The sequence below is a fragment of the Copadichromis virginalis genome, linkage group LG18 (assembly GCF_057382275.1).
Source record: "Copadichromis virginalis isolate Kocher_CV1m ecotype Utaka linkage group LG18, C_Virginalis_male_GT1.1, whole genome shotgun sequence".
NCBI lineage: Eukaryota > Metazoa > Chordata > Actinopteri > Cichliformes > Cichlidae > Copadichromis > Copadichromis virginalis.
In genome coordinates, this window is record NC_140635.1 from 22832341 (window position 1) to 22856723 (window position 24383).

A 24383-nucleotide genomic window follows, 5' to 3' on the forward strand; every position below is an offset into this window, starting at 1 on the left:
ATATATTTTTTTTATTTCAAAAGCACCGAGTTGCATATTATTCTATTTTTTTTCTTTATCCGTCTAAAATTTATTTTTGCTTAATTATCTAAATTTATAAGAGAACTGTGATTGAGATTTTATATTAGCATCAACTGACTTATATAGTCCAAAAATACTAATAATGCATAATAAGGCCTCCCGATCACCTAATATTTACTGTAAATTAATCTTTAAAGATTGGACATTTTGCTCCCATCGTGCAGGGATGAACCTCAGCTCGCTCGCTTCAAAGTTAACGCAAACTCCGGAATATTTAATGAGGGTCTCCGCTGCCATGTGCTCATGTAAGAAGTATTCATGTGGTAGTAGGGAGGGAGGAGGAGGTTGGGGAGGAGGTGGAGGCCCCAGGCAGCGCTGCAGTGCAGAGTTCAGCAGGGAGATATTGTTGTGAGCCTGGGAAAGTGTAGCGGGGCTGACGCCAGACTCTGTTGTGCGGGGCTGGAGGGAGAGGGGGAGACTTGGAGGATCCCAGACCTGATTGTCATGTAAATTTCTCTCCGGCACGTTGTTGAACTTGATGTTGACTTCTTTTTCTCTCTTTTTTTTTTCTTTCTTTCTTTTTTTTTCTTTTTTGAGATGGGAGGTGGGGGCGGTGGGAGTGGGGGCAAATTTTCCCTGTCACTTGTTTGTGGGAAAATCTTTCCAGGCACACACACACACACACACACACACACACACACACACACACACACACACACACCTTTCAACATATTGTTCAAATGTTCAGAGCAGGAATTGTGACCGTGGGTGACGTTTGTGAACATTAAAACTAGAATGTAAAAAAAAATGTTTCTTTTTAACCAAAAACATTTTAAATTATTTGGCAGCTGTTTTAAGTAGATCCGTCACCATTAAAAGGTTTTAATACTATTACTATTATTATTTCTTTAACCGTGGAAAACAAACAGGTGATATCAAGACCTACATATTCTGATATTTTTATTTTATTTTTAACAGTTTTTGACATTGGTGATTGTGTGATCGAGTGTGATGCTTTCCAACACACACGTTATCTCATATTTTTCTTTATGGGTGCCAGAAGTGGAGGTTACATATTTTACAAGCAGGTGCAACTGATGTTGGGAAGCACGTGTCCTCCAGGACTTGGTCACGCATGCTCAGGTGCAATGATGACCGTGCTAATTCTAATGTTGAAAGAATATTTGTAAATGTGCTTTGTATGCAGGCTTTCTCGTGTTTTGATTTTTGTTTTTAACCGCGCCAATGCACTATGTGCTGCACAAGCTCGGATGCATTATAACGGAGGCCATCTATTTATAAATGATGCAGAGTAGAATAGGATTCATACAGTAAAGTCCGACCTGTGCTGCAGCCTGACAGCAGAGCTGCACCTCCATGATACTAACAGATTGCCCATGCGCAATAATCAGATAGGCCTGTGTAACTGCTATCTGATGCAAGCTTCGTTTGAAAACCTGGACTGTAGCTCCCTGCTCTTTTATTGGTTTACACACACACACACACACACACACACACACACACACACACACACACACACACACACACACACACACACGTGCATCCCTATATCCATGTCTTCAGAGGACATTACAATGACTTGCATTAACTTTTTAACTAGCCTCACCTACTACATGCGTAACCCTGACCTTCACTTTAACCTTAAGATACGGGTTCACCTTATTTGCGTCATGGGGACTTGATTTTTGTCCCTACATAAGAACGACAAGTCTTTATGATTTGGGTCCCCACAACACAAGCAATGCATGTCTCTCTCTCTCTCTCTCTCTCTCTCTCTCTCTCTCTCTCACACACACACACACACACACACACACACACACACACACACACACACACACACACAAACACACAGATTCCAGCAGCTTTTTAAATATCCTTTCAAACTTTGGGTTATATTACAAGTTGCTATCCGGGTCTTGTCTCTGCCATTGGCTTCTTCTTTCAAAGGGCGTGATTCTTATCGTTCTCGCTATCTCATCTCCACAGCCCGGGTATCACTCACATCATAATATATCGCACTCGATAAGCCTGAATACTATCAGGATTTAGCTCGGCGTGAACCCTTTTTCTTTCTGCAGCCAGTACAAAAAAACCCTGAATTCCTCTGCTCGGTGCCTCAACAGCGAGCTTCTATAGTCTTGAAATAAAACAAGAGATTGTATTGTAACATTTTCTTAACTCTGTGGAGTCTCGTTTAAATCCTCTAACATGTTACTGTTGGTGTGCGCACTGACCGAACTGTGTCATAATAACGTAATAAAAATGTTTGCACTCACCATCAGGTCACATGATACAGTAACGAGACTGTACGACGACTAATTGGGTTTATTTCCCAACTGCTGCCATACAATAAAATGTATAATCACGTGTGTGGTGTGCTATTTAATGCGCACAGCAGAGGAAGCCTAACTGGACACACAACTAGCATTTGGATTAACACCTTGCATCTTACCGAGTCACTTTCCCTGACACCAAATCAGTTGTGTTTTTGCGAGTTATCTTTTGTTCCTGACTGATTATATGAATTAACAGCTCAAATCAAGCTTTAAACCTTCCAGAATAGTCGTAAGGAGTAAATGAATTTAGGAAGTTTGTGCTCCCATTACGCTCCCCGAACCGAATTATAAAGCTCAAAAAAAAAGGGGAGGGAAGCAGTCCTCTCCTTATTTTTTCTCCACACATTAAATTATGAATACGGGGAAGTTTTAAACATCTATAATTGAGTTCTCAAAAATACAGCCTGTGAAAGGTCAGGTTTGACCCATGCAGCTCCATCTGCATCTTGCTCTTAGAAATAATTGATGCGTTCGTCTCTCTATTTTACGCCCATGGATAATGAGTATAATTGGAGGAATCAGCTCCTGATTGACACGCACCTGCATTCATTTCTGATTTGGCTTTAATAATTTCGGATTCGCGCCCTCTCTCCCTCTCTCTCTCCCTCTCTCGCTCTTTCTCTCTGAGGCGGAGTTTATCCCCTCTGCACACCGTGGGCTCTCCGCACTTGTCAGTCGCAGCCTGCACGTGTGAGGGAGAGGACATCGTGTCGGTCCTTTGCAAAATCCACAAAGAGACAGGGAGAGAAGGAGGGTGGACACTCTGTAGTCTCGAGTATCCGAGCTTTTGCGCTATTTCCTCTCGGATGCGATTAAACCTAGACGCACAGGTGAATTAAAACCCCAGGGTGGAATTTGAAATATTTGGAGGATATGGACTGGTGGAGTGGAGTTAGCCTGGTGTGCAAGTAAGTAGGATGCTGGCTTTGTGACTGGTGTAACTGATTATAACTTGAGGTGCCGTGTGTGTTTGCGTCTTTAACTTGCTTCTGTGTGCCTTCATCCATCGCAATGATTCTGACGCTGTCAGCGTGTTTGCAGAAATATAAACTGAAGCTGTGACACTACAATAGAAAACCGTTTGTTAAGGTTTACGTTAAAGGGCCCATGCGTGTGACAGTGTGCACAACAAAGGTGCTCAAACTCATTAAAAAAATACATTGCTTGGTAAATGGGAGTGGATGAAGAAATAAGCTGTGTGCATATCACTGCTGCATGGGCTTAAGATACTGTGCGAAACAAAACGCTGGTTGAGTATCTAACCAACTTGTGGTGATACTTGACTGTGGGCATAGTTAAGGTTAAAGATCTATCAGGCCTACAGCCTGCTAAGCTGTCAGTCACCGTGTGTGTGTAGAAGTGAGCGTTTGTGTTAAAGTCGTGTTTTAACCGTGTTTCTCCTCTAAATCCTAATAAATAAATTCATGAATATTTCTGATATGTTGAGCATCTTCCTTTCTCTCTCTCTCTCACTCAGAGTGTGAGTGTGTGTGAGGATCTCTCAGTCCAATGAGACCACAAGCAGGCTCTCTCTCTCTCTCTCTCTCTCTCTCTCTCTCTGCCCCCCCTCTCTCTCTTTCTGCCCTCTGTTTTCTCCCGTGTGTCGGAGAGGCGGCCCCTTTAAGAGACGACGGGTTAGTTTGTGTCTTTGGTTATCTAGCTGTATGAGTTTTAATTTCATAAAGCTAGAGAACCGAAAGTACGAACTGACGCCGAGCACTTCGGAGCCGCGGGGTCCTCTCGCTCGGCATGGAGGAGGAGGAGGAGGAGGAGGAAACGATGCCGGGGCGGGCAACAGCAGGAGGAAGCGGGAGGGACGGATGCTGAGGGAGGCTGACCGCCGCGGCTGCCGCCGCTGAGGAGGAGTGGTGGAAGGGGCGGGTGGAAAACAGCACCTGCGTGATTGTAGCTGTGGCAGTCCACCTCTTGTGCAGAGCTGCTGGCTCTCTGGAGCTTGCGAGGGCGTGAATGTTGCTTCTGTATTTTTTTTAGGGGGGGGCTCGTGGCGTGGGTATCGCGGTGATGCAGGGGCCTGTTGGGCATCAATATATCAGCGTTTCGTTCAACTTTGAGGCACGAGGGAGACACGCATGTGGAGAAATCGTTCTCCAAATCCACACCGCATGCTAGTGTGTAGTTGTCACAACTGTGTGGGTGTTAAAACAGTAATATCTTGAGGGGTGAGACAGAAATAGTTAAAGGCTTCACATGATTGGCCAATCCAGAGCTCACGTGACGGTGTTGGCAGCACCAGCAGCATCAGATCGCTTTCTGAGATCTCACATGATAGTTATGGCAATGTGTTGTAGGCCCAGAAGTTGCTGTAGCCTGCATTTCAAGGCATAATTACACAGTGTGAATTTATCCTGCAGAGCTGCATCCTGCAGACTCTCTGACTCCTCTAATACTCCAAGTGTATTTCCTGTATGAGCAGTGTAGCCTAAGTGATGTCCCATGGCTGTAATTAACTTGACATTAGGAGTGTGATGTATAATTGGATGTACATGCACACCACTCGGTGTGCAAGATGAAGCCCAGCTAGTGGAGTACTTGGGAGAAAGTGCAGGACTGAACTGCTGTGTGCTACCTGCTATCGGTGTTTTTCCATCACATAACTGTGGGTTGTTTGGTTCTTTGCTACCCAACCAGAACCTGCAGGTGCAACACATCAACATCCCGCCGCATCAGTCATTCAGAGACTGGGCTGTACCCGGCCCTCTTCAGTGTATTTTGAACAGGCTTTCGACTCAAATCCAAGTTAGATGAGGCAGATATGTTTGAATCTGTGTTTCGCAGGGTGGATTATTTTTGTGTTCGCCTGTTAGATAAGAACTAAATAGGACATCGGCTCAGAGTTTGATCTATTCTTAGAGCAGAATCAGCAAGCCTCAGAGATGACTGAATATCCCTGAAGTCCCTGCATGCTCTATTTAGACCATGACTGACAATATTTGATGTGCGCCGTTAGACAAGACAGCTCAAATGGTATGTGTGTGTGTGTGTGTGTGTGTGTCCATGTTTGTGCATCTGGGTTGTTGACATTTGCCTGGTTGAGGAAGTATACACGATTTGACCTCCATGTTCTCCATTTATGCCCAAAAAAGGGATTAATATGTCATATGAGTCTTTCTGTGATGTTCTTTAAAAATTTCTAACCTACTCTCCTGTTATTTTATGCGCTATTTTTTATGTCTCATTCTGCATTTCCGTAGCTTAGCAACTGTGATGCAGTGCTGATAAAACATCATGCATAGCTTTGCTTTGTGGTATAGTTCCTTCACTAGAAATACTTTGTGTAACTTGTCCATGACATCTTACATTTATAGTTTACAGTATGCGCAGCACAAAATAGATTTAACCTTGCAACGAGGCAAAATAATGTAAAGTGCACAGAGGAAAAATACAAGGAAGTAAACAAGTTTTAGAGATTGATCTTAGCTGTATGGTTAACAAACACAATGCATTCCTTTCTTCTCCTGCCTCGTGTTTTCATCCACTGCCTCTAAATCACTGCTAACTGATTTTCCTTTCTTTTATCTTTGAAGAAAAATGCCGGGAATTTCAGCCCCTTATTTATCACCTCACAATGAAGTCAAGCTGCCACCAGACAAGATGAGGAGCAGCAATCAGCCTGCAGGTGAATACACAAAATAGGAAGACGTGCATGATGAACGCCGACGTTGTTTGCTTCCATATCGGTAACAACCCACGACAGGGTTGCGAAGCGCAGAAGCAAGCGTGCATCTTTTTGTCTTATGCAGCTTGGGTAGCTTTAAGAGTGAATCCAAGAGGTCAAACCAGAAGATGCTGGAGGCTTTCAGAAAGTTTTGCATCTAGATTCATCAGCCAGCGATGGAGCTTTGCTGGTGGTTGATTGTTGTCCATATTTTGTTGAGCTGTGTGACCATAGTGGGCTGTGTGTGGGTGTGAAAAAGCCAGAAAGAGACACAGACTAAGCCTGAATTTTGAAATACTTAAAAATATATATATTATTTTTATTATTTAGTATCAAATGTGATTTTTTTAAGTGTGTTGCTATAATTCTCATAAACCCTTTCAAAGCAAAAGGGGCATTAGGAGACACATTTACTGCCATTTTTATTTTGTGTAAATGTCAGTTTTATACCTTTCACATATATGCAGGAATATGCATACAGGTTGTAACAGCCGTAGACTGTGGCCTGCAGCTATGAGAGAGTGCAAATGGCCCGATCTAAGCGAGTGAAGTAGGACCTCCATGTTGAATTCCATCATTTCTTTTCTTCCTTTGAAGTATTAACATTTTTTACGTCGTATATCACCCCCTCCTCCCCCCTTTCCCCTCCATCATTCTCACACTTAGACACACACGCATGCACGCACTCACAACTCTCTTTTCATTCTCATACATTCAGCGTTTTATCCCTTTAAACACTATGATCCTATTTGTCAGGTGGAGTGTGTGGTAGGTGCAGGGGAGGTTGCCGTGTAATCTTTGCTGCGGTTCTTTATCCCGTTAGGAGAGCGGAGGCGTAGGGCTCACCCAAGGTTTGGACCTGCTCATGTGGAAAGAGTGTTTGGGTGGCTCTGTCCTTTTTGCCCCTAATGCCTTGATGAGCCACCCTCCCCTTCATCCAAAAATCTCTGATTGCTGGGAGCAAAGCATCGATCAGCATAAAGCTATAGCATATGCATAATTCGGTTTTAGCAGCAGCATTAAGTGAAAACTGTAGAGTGACTCATAAGGTTAAAGATTATTGAAAAAATAGATCATTTTAAGGCTGCTGAGAAACATAACCAAAAAAAAAAAATGATATAATTGCAGTTATTGGAGCAAGATGGAAACAGAAACATTCCTGGCTTTAAGGCCGTCAGAGCGTTCCCTCCAATTCCCTCTTAAATAGTCGAGAATAAGGAATTAAACGGTAAGTACATATTGTTAGCAAGGTCAAATCTTCGTGGTTCCACAACCTTGAAGCTCAATGGAAAGCTCAGTTATTCAAATTTAGGATGGAGTTCTTTGAATCGCCCAGATTTTCCCAAGCTTTACATTAGCATATGCAAGGAGCGGCCTGTGCTGCTGTTTTCTAAAGTGGATGTAAATTATAACCTCAGTATTATACAGGCTGATAGGAGATAAATCTCTGCAGTAATGCATTGCAGTGAATGGTGAATGGGGGTGGGGGGTGGTATTGTACAGGGTCTGAAGTGTGTGTGTGTGTGTGTGTGTGTGTGTGTAGTACTGTACAATAGCCCGTGGCAGATGGAACACAGACAAGCACTTGCTAATAGTCATGCTAAACTCTCTTTTCACTGGCTTTAGTTTCTACAGATTTTTCCATAATTTCTGAGACAAATTAGAAATTTTAAGTCGGATGCAAAAACTAAAAAGAAAAAGAAAAGAAAAAAAAGAAAGAAAGGGAAAAAATATGCGTTTCAATGTTGGTGAAAGAATTTTGAAAGTGTGCGCACATCGTTTTAAAACAAATATTAACACAGGGAGATTACTAAGTCGAAATTTGCACTTGTGCGGTCCAAAAGGCTGAGAGGCTTCAGGCCTCGCGAGCAGAGTGGAGATCTCTTTGGAATCCCTATGCAAACTAGGGCTTGAATAATGAGATGTATTTATGAAGGGCTGGGAAGGGGGTCCTGCTTTTGAAAGCCAGTAGGCTGGAGCCTGAATGGGATAGAAGGAGGAGAAGGGTTGGTGTGTGTGTGTGTGTGTGTGTGTGTGTGTGTGTGTGTGTGTGTGTGTGTGTGTGTGTGTGTGTGTGTGTGTGTGTGTGAGAGTTGGGGGGGATCTTGAACAAGGGGGAACCAGGGTGTGTGTGTGTGTGTGTGTGTGTGAAGGGGGCCCCAGCAGCCCAGGCCTCGGCCAGGCAGCTGTGAAAAGGGGTCCCGTCTTTTTCCCACGCCCAGCAAGACGCGAAACACTGCCGCAGCTCGCTAGGGTCAAGTCCCATCGCTAATATATACACACATACATGCACACGCATGCACACACACATACAGCAGAGAGCTTGTTAATTTGCAAAAGTTGTGCAAATTAACAAGCTGTCTGGGAAGCTCTGCGACACGGGGACACCTGCTATTCTCCCAGAATGCTTTGCACTCCCATCAAGGGGCCACTGGGCCTTGATGAGAGAACAATTAGGTCATAACTTCAACTTGAACTTAAAATTCTGCTGAGCATTGAAGGGAGCCTGGATTTCTTTCCCTTCATACTCACATTGTGATCTTGTTTGAGCGTTGTTTGTTTTCGAGTAGTTTAATTCTAATATTTTTAAAAAGCTTTTTTTATTTTATTTACTATGATGGAAAGCTCTGATAGAGCTCTTGTGCAGCTTCTGATATGTCCACTCACACAGGCTCCAGAGACAAACTTGATCTGAGACCTTAACTGTCAACTTGGCATTGTCTGCACACACACGCACAAAGAGAGAGATGCTTCAGAGAAACAAAAGGAAAAAAAGCACAAATGGGGAAAAGTTTACAGAGAGATGAAGCAGCTTTTGAGGATCATTTTAGAGCTTAACCTCAATGCGACGTTTTGTCCCTCAGTAAATACAAAATGTTATCTGATGAATAACAGATAAATAATTATAATCAGAAAAAGGAATGAAAATAATTCCCTTTAATTCAGGTGATCATCTGGTGCCTCTTTACCCCACATTTTGTGTTGCATGTGTCAGTTAGTTTGATCATGAGTTCATGTAAACCTCTCTGAAATGCCGTCCGTGGCAGCGGCTGCTCTTTTTACCTCCTTCCCGATGAAGCTAGGGTCCCACCCATGGCTTCTTTCTATCTCTCTCTCCAGATACTGGCACACCAATCAAAATGGTGCAGCACTCACTTCCCTCCCCGTTCGTCTCCGTCGCTGCTTCTGAGCAGTGTCACACTAATTCGGTTCCCCCTGCTTGCACGGGCTCCTCACTTTAATTCCACGCCACGAAAAAACATGCCCACCATCCCCGCAAACAAATCACCATGCATCCTCTCTCCCTCTCTCTCCTTCGCCCCTTTTTTCCTTTTTCACCCCAACTGTCCCTCCCTCCTCTATCTCGTCCTCCCCTCCTCATTATCATGTTCCCTCCTATTCAGATGAGTTTCAAATAGAGAGGGGGACCCTTCTAATTAGCTCTGTAAAGATGCTTTGTCGTGGTCAGTGTGGCCACCAGTGTGTGCATTGAGAGAGGATGTGTGACAGCTAGTGTAAGCATTGAGAAAGTGTGTATGGGCCCTTAATGAGGTTTGTTAGCTGAGTGTGTATCCTGCTGTTTGAATACATCCTCAGCAGCCTTTGAAGGAAGGGAAGAGATGAAGACAGCGAAGGAGGAGAGAGAGAGAGGAGTCTGTCAGCCTGGCAGGTTGCAGGATGCAAATGATGCATTTGTGCCCGGCGTGGTTTCCATTTGAACAGCAAATGAGATGAGAATAATGTTGTATGTGTGTGCTGTACATGAAAACTGCAGGAAATATGCTGGGTCATCATGCTCATCAGATGTTCGGAGGATTTCCTGTGCTTTCAAATTTTGCGATGAAAATAAAAACCCTTTGGGGATTTTTAACAAATATATATTTATATAAGACACTAAAGCGAGCAGAGAATCCAAAAGCAAGCAAATGTTTGCTGAAAATTAATCTACCAGTTCAGCATGATCGTAGCTCCAAGAAAGTCGTCTGTAAACAGTTACTGGATGAATGTGAGGCAGGTGCAGTGAGGGACTGATTCAGGTCATCGTTTGCGTCAAAGGGCAAGAAAAAGCCTGCAAGCTAGTTCCATAAAGAGGAGAGGGCATTATTGTTGCAGAGTATTAGTCTTTTTGTGGTGAAGTCAGAAAGAAACAACGACGGAAGGCTCAGTCAACGTAATGATTCAATTAACTGGCGATCAACTAAAAAATTGTGGAAATAAAAAATATATATATACACATAGACATACATATATATATGCAGAGTGAAGGTAGTGGCTGTGGTGGCAGAGTGGAGGAGATTAGAAATGGCTGGAAACAGACGAGAGCTGAAGGTGGAGGGTAGACGGCAGAGAGAGGAAAAAATAGGTTAGGAAATGAGGGATTGTATGGAGCCAAAGAGCCGACCTGCTGGGCCTGCCTGCTGCCTCAGAGATTGTAAACTGTCACTCAGGATGCAGACAGACAAGCAAGACAGACATCATTTGCCCATTTTACCCTCGAATACTGAAACTGTCATCCAAGCAGCCCCCCTGCCCCTTCCTTTCTGTTTTTTTTGTCATCCCTCCCTCCATTTGCAGTCACTTTTGTTTCTGTACATACAGCTAAATGAACTGCCCGGTCTTTTTTCCCCCCTCTGTCACAGTTCCTCCGATACTTCCCTTTCCTTGGGTCGCTTTCTCTGTTGATGAAATGAGTCAGCTCCCAGTATACTCTCCCCTCTCATTGTTGGATGGTTCGTTGCCTCTCCATAGGAGGTAGAGAGTGTTTGGGCTTTTTCCCCTGTTTTACCAGTTTAGCAGTGTAATCCTTTACACTGGCACAATGAGCTCTCACTCCAGCCATGGGATCCTATTAGGCTCCCAGAGAGACACAGGATCACCATAAACATTTTCCAACTACTCCTCCACCCCCAGCCCCACTACCTCGTCACCACCTATACAGCCTGCTGGCCTTAAACACTGTCAAACTGATAGTTTCCTTTATACATTTTAAGCAGAAGTCGCCCCTTTGTTTTGCAGGAGATTTTTACCTGTCTGGGAAAAGGAAGGTAGAATAAAAGCTTTTACACCTACATTACCAACGGATTGTTAACGCTGTCAGCTTCACTCCCAAAACAGTGCTCCCTTACAACCATGCAGAGTGTATAACAAGCAACTCAGAACGAGCAAATGCTTGTTATACAGTCTTTGGATGACCACTAAAGATGTTTCAAAAATGCTGAAGTCGTTGGAGATGATGTGATTCCTGCTCTCTGCTGCAAATATGAAGCCATTAAAGTGCAGATAAATTCCCATGTCCTTCATTTCATGCACATACTGTACATCAAATTCATCTCTGAGTTTCACTGGAACAAACAAAAGCAGGCAAACAATTTGGTCCTTCAGATCCAATGAAAAAAAAAAAAATGGGGGGGGGGGGGGGGGGAGTTGGATGTAGTTAAAATGCACCTGCATCAAAAATGCTGCTGCTTTTATTACCAGTTGGTAAAATTTGTATGAAGAGTCTGACAGGGACACGGTGGAAGAAATGTGGAAATAAGGTCACCAGGCAAAAACAGACGAGGGGCGTTGCAGTTATATGTTAAATGTAAAGTGAAGTGTACATTTTATTCAGTAATGTGTTTTATTTTAAAAAAAATGAATGCACAAACTGTTTGCTGGGTTAGTATGTATCACCAGAGCATGCCACTGAAAACCTGAATAATGAGGCACCTCTATGGCTTTGGTTGAACACGTATACCAAAAGACTGCAGAGGTCTGGCTTCAGTTCCACCCTGAATGCTTTCCTGCTTGTCAACCCTCTTGCTCTCTCTCCTACTTTCCTGTTTATTCTCTACTTTATTGTCCAATAGATGTTAAAAAAAGGAAAGAAAATAAAAACATGAATAAGAGAAGCCCATAATACGAAACCATTAAAGAACTTTTGCGTTAGTTTATATGGATCCACCAAGCATATAATATAATATAATATAATATAATATAATATAATATAATATAATATAATAGTCTGCAAATCCCCAAAATACAGCTTGCTATCCTGGCTTGGTACTGGCTATGTGTGGTTTGTTCAGTATGGCTCCATCTATTTCTTGAAAATGTCCCAAGCATATTTTTGACAGGAACCCAAAAAAATTGCATTATTTATATTTAAATAATATACTAGACAAACCCCATAACCACATATGTGTGATCAAAGACAGATCTGCTTCTTTCCAGGCTCTTCTTCACAGCGATTAACTAACAAGAAGAACATATGTTCTACATATTAACCGCTCCGAAGCAGAGGCTGAATCACGCTATTATTTCTCCTCATTAATTCTCCTACAAATGAAATACAGAACCAGGCATCCTTAGTAAATTGCACACTGCAAAATATCAGTTAGCACAAATATTTCTAATGTGGCGTCTTTAATTCATGCTTTGAAAGTCGTTTCATGGGATTCGGAATAAACCATCTGTTAGTAGTCTTTGCTTTTCCCACATCATATTTTGCACCACTGTAAATGCGCGAATAGCTTCTTCACGGTGCTCGCTCATAAAATTGACAACATGCGAGCGGGACGGAAAATAGATGGAACGTCTGATGCTGACGTTGGTGACGTCTCGCTGTTTTGTTCCTCAAGTCCAAAGCCATGGGTCGCAGGGCCTCCCCTCTGCTTCTCTACCTCCCTCCTCATACACAAATATCCCTCAATCTCCTGTTTGTCTCTCTCCTCCTGCACCCCCTCACCCTTCCTTCTCCTCCCATCTTGATAATGCAGCTCTTTTCTTTGTCACTGGGTGGAGGGCTGCCCTGAACCAACATTGTGCCCTATGCTGGCTGTAGTGGGGGCCCCTATTGTGTGTGAAGGAATGGCGAGTTAACACCCATGTCTGAACTCTCTCAATGGCTGCATTGTGTCTGAATCTTCCTCCGGCTCGCTGGGCTACTCCCGTTGCTCCTTCCATTATATGATGAAAACACGCACATTACTGTAAACTTAAATTCCCTAGCAAACTATCCCATGACTGGCTATAACTGTGTTAATCGTTTTCCAGGAGAACACACCGAGCTGAGTCTCTCAGCTGATAGAAACTAGGGCCAGTGTGTGCAGGTTACTCGGGGAGGCTCCTTCAATTCTTATTTTTTAAAGAAAAGAACAAAGAAGCACAAAGGATTATAGCGTATTAGCATGATAACAGGTTTCAGAATACTTTTATAATATTTCTACATGCATATTGGTACTGTTGTTAATAATTCCTCACGGTTAAGGTTAAATGTAAATGATTTTAACGTGAAAAATTCATATTTGTGCATAACATTTTAGAAAAACGAACAGAAATGGATGCTTCTGTCTTTCATACAGCATGTTGAGAATTTTTATTTGTTTCTGTACAGCAGTGGGAGCCTTGGGGCGGGTTACAAAAGAGCAAGTTGGCGTTTTCTTCCCACGTATTTTTAATCAAAGTGTTAGTGTTTGCATTTGCATTTGCATTGAGCAGAGGGATGCTGAATGCCAAAGGTGAGATTTTGAAAAGCACTCTCTATTTTCCCTTTTTCAGATGGAAACAAGGGTGGGTGGTTGGAAGGCTGGATAAAGGCTGCTGGATGACTGAACTCAGAGACCCGGCGCAGCTCATCATCATTGCCATGGGCTCTTGTCTTCTTCCTCTCCTCCTGTGGCTTGTACCTCCATCCAGGGGTCCAGTAGAGCCAGTGAAGCCCAGGCGGGGAGCTAGTGAGTGGGCCGGGAAGGATGGAGAAGGTCCCCAAAGGCTCAGATCACCTCTGGAGCTACCGGCATGCAGGAGAAATCAATATGAAACAGAAAACCTTCACAGCTCTGAGTGGGGTTTCCTGTGTTTTAAGTGTGTGGCCTACGGGCCTGCAGACCTCCAAAAGACAGGTCCTGTGTGGTTCTCTCAGCTGCAGCCCTGGCTCCTTGGACTGGACCTCAGTCCCAATCTCCACTGGCTGTGTGTGTGGTTCTGCTGAAGGGGATTTCTCCCCAAATAATACCCAATGCCCAGAACGTTGAAAGACTGCCAAGAGGGATGCTCCTTTCTCTTGCCTTTTTTTTCCATCATAAGATTGACGTATCCCCCCAACCTCCTGCCTCGGGCTGATAAAAAAAAAAACAAAATAAAAAAAAAAACACAGTTCGGGAGCTCTACTTTTGACTCATTCTCCATCCTCGACTCGCCCGTTGTTTATTCCCCCAACTAGTTTTTACATTTGACAAAGAGACAGATCTTTATTTTCTCTACCACTCGCTTGGCTTGCTGTTACTATGGTGAGCTGTAGACACGTGTCTGTTCAAACAAGAAATACTGGCACACGAAGTATGAGCTTTTTTTTTTCTCCATGATGTCTATTATTCAATTTCAGACTGTTTAAAAAAAACTGACTGAACAGCAAAGAGGGCTGGAGATCATAGAGCAGAGAGACCTTGTAGTGGAGATGGTAAAATGGCAAGTATCTCTCTTTAGCACTTCACATTTTCCACTCTATGAACTACTCTGAATGTGCTGTCATTACATCACACATTGCCTAAAATAGCCTGTGACAGGGAGAGATGGTAACTCGGCATCCTTTGAGGCCGATTTAGGATTACAGCTGTGAAAAAAAAGAGGTGTTTCTTTAATTATAAGATGCCACTCGTGCTTTCAATCTGTACTCTCGCTGTATAATTCTTATCTACATCACAGAGCCGTGTGTGTGTGTGTGTGTGTGTGTGTGTAAATGGACTGTATATGTTTGGCCTTGAGTGTTTGAGCTGCGAGCAGCAGCAGCAGCAGTGTGCACCCACATCTCCCAAACTGCTGTCGTCGTCACAGTAATGCGGCGTGGTTGTTTCCATCCAGATGGGCACAGCTTCAGACAAAATGGCTGCCAGTCTTTCCCTCTGCCAAAAAATGGCGAGTGCATCCCCGTTGTCTGCCATCTGTGCGTCAGTTAGCTGTTGTCGTCGAATGCAAATCAAGGCTAATTGCATTTGCATAACCTCCGAACATCACGTCGTCGGCATGAGCTGGTAATTGATCCTACGAAGGCACACGTTGGCGACAAGCGAGCAGGAGCGAAGTGATGTTTTAAAGCGTACTCCATGCCGTTTCTTTTTGGGTTTTGGGGGGGGGGGGGGTTTCTTTCAAGGTGCGAGTATTCGCACCCAGAAATGTGTTTGATAGGTGTTCGGTCCATGCTAGATCAACTGTCTAGACATACTGTGCCATATGGTGCGCTTGCTTGCATGTGATTCCCTCGCATGCAAATGTGACACTGTACAAAAGATTAAGCTGGGGCTTTGTTTAATCAGATCGCGCTCTGTCACGCATGCACACTCGCAGTTGGGGTTTTTTTTTTTTTTTTACACACAGACATACATAATGCACAGATGAAAGCATTAAGCAAACAGAGAGGCTCAGACATGCACACAGACTCTAATTAAGTAGGGATCCATAGGCCCAACAAACTCCAGACACACAGACCATAATAGTCTCATTTTCATGCACATGGGTGTCTGGTTACCATGGCACTGAGCAAATCATGGGGTGACTGATTTTGCTAGAAAAGAGCTGCAGATGAAAAATATAAATAGGCCGCAGCACAAAAATTGCCGCCTGAAGACTGGCGGATTGTAGCTTTGAAGTATCGCATGAAAAACGGGAGACGCCTCAGCTGCACCTATTTGAGACTTTGGAAATGCACCTTTTTCTAAAATCGGGGGGGGGGGGGGATACAGAATGCGTTTGATCCCGTAACCATGCATAATAGCATTCTGCACAGCTCCTCACAGCCGCTTTGTGTAAATGAACATGTCACGTTTTCTGTATTACAGTTACGGCACTGCGTCATTGTGTAGTCGCATCTGATCGAGCAGGTCTTGTTTTTCGGTGTTGGGGGGTAGTGGTGGTGGGGCCGTTAATTCAAGCAACAATGCGGCGCTCGCATTTGCATTTGCCCATCAAGGCAGCTGCTGCTGCGCCAGTACAGTTAGGTCTACTGTGGGCAGCAAAATGGCGGTCACGCAAATCATAGGGTCTGTCTGCTGGTCGTGGGAGCTGAGGAGAGAAGAGGGAGGAGGCGTGGGGGTGGGTTGGGGTTGGTTGGGGTGGGGGAGATTTTGGGGTGTCTGGTTTGGGAGAGGGTTGTGGGGTCTAGACTGTAGGATGGGATTGGCGGGGTGTGCACAGGAGGGGAAGATGGAGTTGGGGCGGGGGTGTAAGTGGAGAGGTTATTATTTGATGAGGGGGGCGTCTGGTTTTAGGAGAAACCATTAATGAGACACTGGAGGGTGGTGGTGGGGGGAGTTTAGTTTGTCTGCATTTGTGCAGATTTGTCTGCATTTCGGCCATTTGCATAGAACGGCGAGGGTGCCCATATGCTGCGCGGCGAGGCAAATTCAGTCACAGTCTTTTGAAGGTCTCCCTCGCATGATCACACGAGAGAAGAGAGTGTTGCGCCCGTCCGTGTTTGGCGGTCACATTATTTGTGGGAGAGCAGCAGACGCGTGCTCAGAGCCCGTTTCTCACAAAAAACACGTAAACACCCCTACTACACAGGAGCCTCGTGTTCGTTGCATCACCGTTTCTGTCCAGCCAATGTGGAGCTGCTTTCAGCCAATGACAAACGGCAAAGAGTCAGGAAGAGGAAAGAAAGGCGAGGCGAGTCATGAGTTTACCCTTGATGTGCTGGAGAAGAGGGAACAAGCAAAACAGAGGGATGCAGAGGATAGTGGGAAGGGGAATGGCGACACGAGACCAGCGCTTTGCAAGATAGCGGACCGAGTTTTATGGTGAAAGAATACAGACGTTTATTAGAAATATACATGATCGCCGTGCTGTGCTGAATCAAAGGGTTTTTTGTGTGTGTGCCAGTCAGACTGATCAATTTGAGAGGGAAGAAGGGAAAAGGAAAGCTCGCCACCCCCCCATAGTATGCACTGAGCTGTAAAGACAGTGCATGAGGCCCACAAATGTCAGACAGTCAGACACAGATACAATACTGATCTCCATAATTACCTGTATGAATACAGCCGTGTTTAAAGTGTGATTGTCCTCCGTGCAGGAGGTCTGAGCTCGGAGCGTGGGAATCTAGCAAGCAGATATGCAGAACAGTCGGCTGCCGGCGAGACAGCCTCGGCAGCATGAATGCTGTCGTAGCAGGTGAAAGAGGACCCTAGAGTTCATGGGTCAAGGCCAGTGAAGGGGTTGTCTGGTTCATGACTCTGTGTGTGTGTGTGTGTGTAGGGCCTCTCTGGTTGTTGTCTGGGTCTTGCAAGATGCAAATGAAGTTTTGAGACTGTTTGATAAGCACTGCCGTCTATTATTAGCTCAGTGTGGTTGTTCAGAGAGGACTGGGCGTAGACTTGGACAAGCGCTCCTTCATCATCTTGTAGTCACAGCAGAGTAGCAGACAGGCAGATAGACAGGCCGCCTAAAGTCAGACCTCCCCTGCTGAAAGTGTGATTGTGTTGTCTGGAAGCCTTTTCTCTCCACATCTCTGCTCTCTGGGACATTTCTTCTCTGAGTGACATGTTGGTCTCAGGCTCTCCAGTGTGGTGCCTGTCTTTGTTTCTTGCTGACTGACTGCAGCTTTGTACCAAGACTCCACATTTCCATGATGGAGGAAATCCAGAGTCCTCTGGTTCAGACCGTTTATTCACATGCCAGGAATTTCTTTCTTCATTATTGTCCAAAACTATGAAAAAAAAAATGTTGTGAAATGTTTTCTGATTTAAAAGAACATCTACAATGTCCATGTTAAAAATTAGTATTAATCCAGATCTGATTAGTCCCCTAAAAAACTGTATTTACTGTTGTTAGATTAACACTTGCCAAAAACCAGTGACCAGCTGATGATGAAAACTGCAACTATATACAGATCATTAAGTACACCTGTTCAGCTGCTCAAATAATCAACAATAATCAAATCAGCCAATCATATGGCAGCAACTTGGTTCATTTAGGAATTTTGATGTAGTCAAGACAAGCTGTAGAAGTTTAAACCGAACATCAGAATGGGGGAGATGCTTGTTGGTGCCAGACAGCCTGCTCTGAGTATTTCAGAAACTGTTGATCTACTGGGATTTTCCCACACAGCCATCTCTAGGGTTTACAGAGAATGGTCTGACAAAGAGAAATATCAAGTGAGCTGCAGTTCTCTGGGTGAAATGCCTTGTTTATGCCAGATGTCATACTGCTCTGAGCTGATAGGAAGGCAAGAGTAAGTTAGTAACTTTTTACAACCTTGCATATCTTGTCTGATGAGTCTCTCTATTTTTGCCATGACATTCGGATGGTAGAGTCAGAATTTGGTGTAAACCACAAGCATGGATCATGTGATAGTCTAGGGGATATTTCCATGGCACACCCTTTAACCTGACTGTTTCCAGCAGGATAACGCATCATGTCACAAAACTAAATCATCCCAATCTGGTTTCTTGAACATAATGAGTTCACTGCACTCAGATGGCCTCCACAGTCAACAGATCTCAATCTAATAGTTTGATGCTATTATGTAAATATAGATCAACATATCTCAGGAATATTTCCAGCACCTTGTTGAATCTATGCCACCCAGAGTGATGGCAGTTCTGAAGGAAAAAGACAACCCTCTACTAGCAAGGTGCACCTAACAAAGTGGCCGGTGAAGGTAGATGTGAATTTATAAAAATGAACATCTTCATTAAGAACTAATTGTGCTAAACCCTCTCAGCCTGGTCCTGTGCAAGCTCATAGGAGCACATATCTTGGCGTGATGCGTTCGTTGTGCGACTAAAGGTGCGTTACTTACGGTATCCCTTTAAGAGAGACAGCATTACCTCATCAGGAGATGTGTAAAGGAAGGAAGTGAGTGAATGGGTGTAGGAGCGCAATGCTAACTCTCTCCATTCCTTTATGTTTGGGGATCCAGGCTTCATTAGCTCTACAGAAAGGGACAGCTCCCTCCCAGTCCCCTCAATAGACCCATAGACCTGTCTCTGGCAGAGGCTCTGGCTCAGTGGGGAGTGTGTGTGTGTGTGTGTTTGCATGTGCTTTTCTGATCCATTGACACACCACTCATAGTTTCTCACTCATGCCCAAAGGAAGCCTGGCAGGGACACTTTTAGACTCTCTCGCTCTCTCTTTGTCCCTCACTCTTGTTCTCCCTCACATTATTGTCTGCTTCACAAATTTTTTTTTTACTCCTCTCACAGAACTGGACATTCAGTGAAGAGCCATATGCTGTACAGGATATAGACTGTTTTATTTGTCACATTTTCACTTGAATCAGTTAGTGTTAATCTTTTTTTTAATACTTATATACATATTTCTGATTTTGCATGAAGCTTCTACCTTAAAAAAGGGGCGAGAATATTTAAAGTTTTACATATTAATGTCTGCATTAATCAGTCCTTTATCTTCTTTCATTTTTATGCTAAAATCATTCATTACTTTTATTGACAGTATTGGGATTCTGTTTGAAAGTATTCTTCCATGTACTTGCATGTTCTGTGGAGGGGGTCTGACCATAACAGTGGTCTCTGTCTGGTTAAGGCTTAGGCTTAAACACCCTCAACCATGTGACATATATTTTCCCCATGTTTCTTCTCCCTTATTTTCCTCTATATTAACAGCAGCCACAAAAATCTACCTTAAAAAACGATATCTCTGTATCCGACTAAATTTAATTCTAATTAGAGTAGCTTACCTTGTCACACTGCTTTATACTATCAGCTGGGTCAAGCACACTGACGAATGTGATGCAGTTTGTAAAAAAGCATGAATAAAAATCTAGAAACACAGAAATGCAGTGATTTCCCTCTACAGTTAGCATTGCACGTCTTTTTTTCCCCATCCGGCAATGTGTGCAGGCAGCTATTCGGGGTCCTCGCCTAGTGAGAGCCAGGAGACATGTATGTATGTGTGTGTGTGTATATATATATATATATATATATATATATATATATATATATATATATATATATATATATATATATATATATATATATATATATATATATATATATATATATATATATATATATATAGTGTGTGTCTGCTGCGCACGTGTCTTTGTGTGTAACTGTGTGTAAGTATGATCGAAGTGTGTGTGTGTGTGTATATGTGTGTGTGTGTGTGTGTGTGTGTGTATATATGCAACGTGCTGGATGGTGGTGGGATGTCAGACATGATTAGCATGAGCAGCTGCCATCGCTTCTTCATTTCATTGTTGCGGTGCTGCATTAATGAGCCAACTGCACATTAGACTGTCTGTGATACACACATATGTACGCTCACTCTCAAAAAGGTGTTATAAAGAAAGAAAACTGAGAGAAAGCACACATTTTAATTTGAAACACTAACCTCTGGGCTCACATCATTCATTGGCTCGGCGAAATGAGGCAACAATGATTAAGGCTTGGCGTTCATGTTCAGCTTACCTGCTGGTGATTAGTTACTCTTTAAATATTAATTTGTGGTGGACTTTAGGGTCATATCTCTAGTGGTTCAAGACGCAAGTGAAAGTAGAGTGAGGGAAACTTTGTTATACCTGGGGAGAAATGCAAGCTTTTACTCAGAAATAGAAGAGAGGGAGGAGGAATGAGAGTACGACACTGTACTTGTCCTGGTTTGTGGTTCCAGAGGGATAGAGACACTTTTGCATTTCCCTGCAAAATGCGATAGGATGAGCCCTTCAAACACACACGCACACACGCAAGTACGCATGCAAACCCACACACCTTGTTCTCTGCTTCTAAGTGAACCAGGACGAGATTTCTGCAGCTTTGTTGTTGAGGCAGCAGGAAACTTATTGCCCTAGATTTAAAGCAAACCTCCTGCATGCATGCAGCAGCTAACCGTTAACGCACTTTTCATGAATTCATCTCAAAACTGTCCTCGTCACAGATTCATGTCCCCCTTTTTTTGCCACCAATTCTTAATTATAAGCAGCATGCCCGACACTCTGAAAACTTCATGTGTGTATATTCGCATCCTCACACGTAACAGACAGCCCCTGACCTCTGACCTCGTCCTGCTGCGATGCTTTCATTCCCATAGGCTGAGGCTACTCGCACACTCACTCACACCGCTGGCTCTATTGGGTTAGCTGTCACTCGGCCACCCATTCAGGGCTCAGTCACGGCCACTTAGAGCGCAGCAGACTCGGGGATTCAGACGAGCTGTGATCCAATGACATGTATTTATAATGAGGGGGCTGCAGGGACGTCTTTGTTGGACGGACACAATGTCAGCATTAGGGTGTGTGTGTGTGTGTCGGGGAAGGTGGGGTTGAATATAGAAAGCAGGGAACTAGAGGGAGAGAGTCCACTTTACACCTACCCATACATACACCCTCCTCATCCAAATGCAGGCTTTTTCTCTATTTATGCCTCTCTTACTTTATCCACTCTGACACACACACACAAACACACACATTCACTCCGTCTCTATGGAAGAAGATTTAACTCTTTTCCATGAGAACATCCTTTAAAGGGTGACCTTGTTCTTGGGAAAATAGGAAGAATTTGGGGAAAAGTGTGTCCTGCACATAGGAGAGGTTGGAGAAGTTGAATGTCAGAGCTGGCATTTAGTGTTTTTGACCAAGTTAAGCCTCAGATGTTCTCAAAGGCAAGCTCTCGTGACGCCAGAGCTGAACATTTTGTCAAACGCGATAAATCAGCGTTACATGCTTTTGCTGATATGAGGTTTGCACGCTTGCTACTCGAAGACGCTCTTCTTTTGAAGTTTTCACAGCGGTGTCGACTGAATTCTCCGATTGATTAAAATAAACTTTGATAAACATAAGACACGAGAGTTAAAACTCTTCCCCTCTGCAATCAGCCGCATTCATCGCACATCGTTAGGTGTCTCGCGTATTGACCTAAACAACAGCCTATTCTCAAGGTTTGAGGTCAATTCCCAATTACTTCCTAAATGGACTGGTTTTTCTGATAGAGTCAGTGTGACTTAGCAATATACCATGAACATATGCAATGTAATATTATTTTCTAAGATCTAGAGTTACTTCCTCACAAATACATGAAACCCTTTGTAGTTTTTGTGGATTATAAGACTGTACAAAGGACAGAGGTAGGAGAAACAAAAACAAGCTAGAATATTATGTTAGCATGCCTCTCAGCTGGAAAAAGTCCATCACTTCCTGTGCCTGTCCATCTTTCTATGCCTCATATTTATATTTTTGGATCCAAGCATAAAGTTGCTGAATCATTTTAAGGATTGCAGTAATGCATTAAGCCCCCATCCTTCGTTCCACAATTTTTACCAATTGCTAATTATAAAAAAGATCAGAGTTGCATTTTAATCAAATAAAAGTCAGCCTGATAGCTTTCTCTGGTCGCTCCAGCTCTGATGTCTTTGGCAGGAATGCAGTTATATTCTTCTGTGTGTGTGTCTGTGTGTGTGTGGTTATTGGAGACAGGACTGTAGGCTCCCCTCTGCATACATTATCTGGTTGTTGGGACAGCGTAGGCAGGAGAAGAGCCCTGGAGAGCCCTACAGGCTCAGGAAGGCCCCCTCAATTGCCCAGTGTCTGAAGCCCTGGATCTACCCAGGGACTGCAGTCTAGCTCTGATCGCTTCAGTCATAACTAGCCTCTTCCTCCTCCTCTTCACAGCCCACGCACACCTTGATTTTTCTGCCGCCCCATCTGTACTGAACCAAGACACTAGCATTTCAAATCTATCAAATCTTAAGCGATTTTTGATTTTGCAGAAGGTTTTTGTTGAAAATTTTAACTTTGTGAAGGTGGTGGGTTTCCCATTTGAATTTATGGTAACGATTAAAAGTTTGGACACGTTCAGATTAATTCTCGTTCCTCTGCTTGTTGGTTTTTTTTTATGTTCAGACATGACAGTGCAAAACCAAACGCAAGTGTGTGTGTGTGTGTGTGTGTGTGTGTGTGTGTGTGTGTGTGTGTGTGTGTGTTTAGCATAATTGCAGAGTTCCCTGTTGACTCTGTGCCCTTTTGACGCTCCAGACGTTGGAGGTCAAAGGTGAAGGAGTGCAGACTAGAACACAGACAGATATTAGTAGTCATGAGGAGGGAGTCTCCCCCTCGTCATACCCCGCCCCTTTTTTTTGTTAATGTAGTCCAAATCTGCTTCAACCCTGCCTGTGAAGAAAAATATGACAATTTCACTCTGTCTTTTTATTCCACACCCAGTTTTTATCTCTAATTTCTCATTTCCTCTGTCTTCATCTCCTCTTGCAGATTGACGGCGCAGGAGAAAAATCTGCTTGCGTTTGGCTCAAAGACCAGGCCTGTTCATCTGTTGTTTTTCTGGTGTATAACAAAACCTCAGAAACAAAGATTTTGTTGTAATATGGGTTAACATTGATATTTTAAAAACACCAAAAAAAAATGTTATTTCATTGTCTCTTAAGATGTACTTTATTGCCAACAACCATCTGGGGTTGAATAAAGAAATGTATTTAAAGCTTTTAAATATATATTGTTTATTGAGAGCCTTGTGTTTTGTTTGCTGTCCACTGCTGTATTTGATGCTCGTCATTCGGCAAGAGTATAGAGAAAAATTTGAACTAATTTTTTTAATAAAAAGTCAGATTGATCACACCGCACTTTTATTTTTGTGCCAGTTTTACAATAAAGACTTTGTGTCTAATGTATATATATGTGTGTGTATAAACGCGCGGTCAATAAAGTAACATTAATTTGAACCTCCTATTTCCAGCTTTTTTTTTATTACTTAGTTTTCATTCTAAATGCACATTTCCCTAAAATATCTAATAAGTCTAATTTGGGCATGAAGCTGTCACATATTTTTATAAAGACCAAAAAATGATGGTGAAACTGATTTTTTAACATTCAGTTTATTTTCTCACATTTATTTCATTCATTATCGTAAGTCTAGCGCACTTATAGCTATTTACAAAACAATACTACCTCCAGTGTCTTGTTACATAAAGAAATATGCAATAGAGAAAACTCACACAATAACATTTTCACTACAGTTATTCTGACTTTTTGACAAACGTGGAAGTTTTTTTTGTTTGTTTGTTTTTTTATTTGATTTGTCTCAATTTGCTGGTTTAGTGCAGAGGAATAAACAGAAATATTAAATCTTTTTGTTTTTACTTTTTAAAAATTATTTTTGTGTAGGCCCACACATGCTATTTGCCATAAAAGACTGGTCTGTTTGTGCCTTTTTAAATCAAACAGTGAATGTAGAATTTCTTTTCTTCTAGCTCAGCAAAATTAGGCCCACACCAAACTGTGCTCAGACTCAGAGTGCAGTAGGTCAGGAAGATTGGAATATTTGCATTTTAAACAAACTGGCTTTTTGAAGCATTTAAACAAAAAGGGGGGAAAAAGATCAGGTTTTGAA

General features: G+C 43.0%; 1 protein-coding gene and 1 long non-coding RNA gene across 5 annotated transcripts in view; one reads left to right on the forward strand and one right to left on the reverse strand.

Annotated features, from left to right (window-relative positions):
* Positions 1-23715, forward strand: part of LOC146687842 (uncharacterized) — a 28329-nt gene extending 4614 nt beyond the window's left edge. For 2 of the 4 annotated variants that reach the window (XR_014916331.1, XR_014916333.1), the window contains exons 2-4: positions 5924-6015; positions 13594-14502; positions 23249-23715. This is a non-coding gene — a long non-coding RNA (uncharacterized LOC146687842). Of the gene's footprint in view, positions 1-3037; positions 3287-5923; positions 6016-13593; positions 14503-23248 lie in introns of those variants that run through there. The other 2 variants (XR_014916332.1, XR_014916334.1) reach the window with 2 other exon arrangements.
* LOC146687841 (neurocan core protein-like) overlaps positions 1-24383 on the reverse strand; it is a 108161-nt gene that overhangs the window by 81854 nt on the left and 1924 nt on the right. The gene's annotated exons all lie outside the window — the stretch shown is intronic.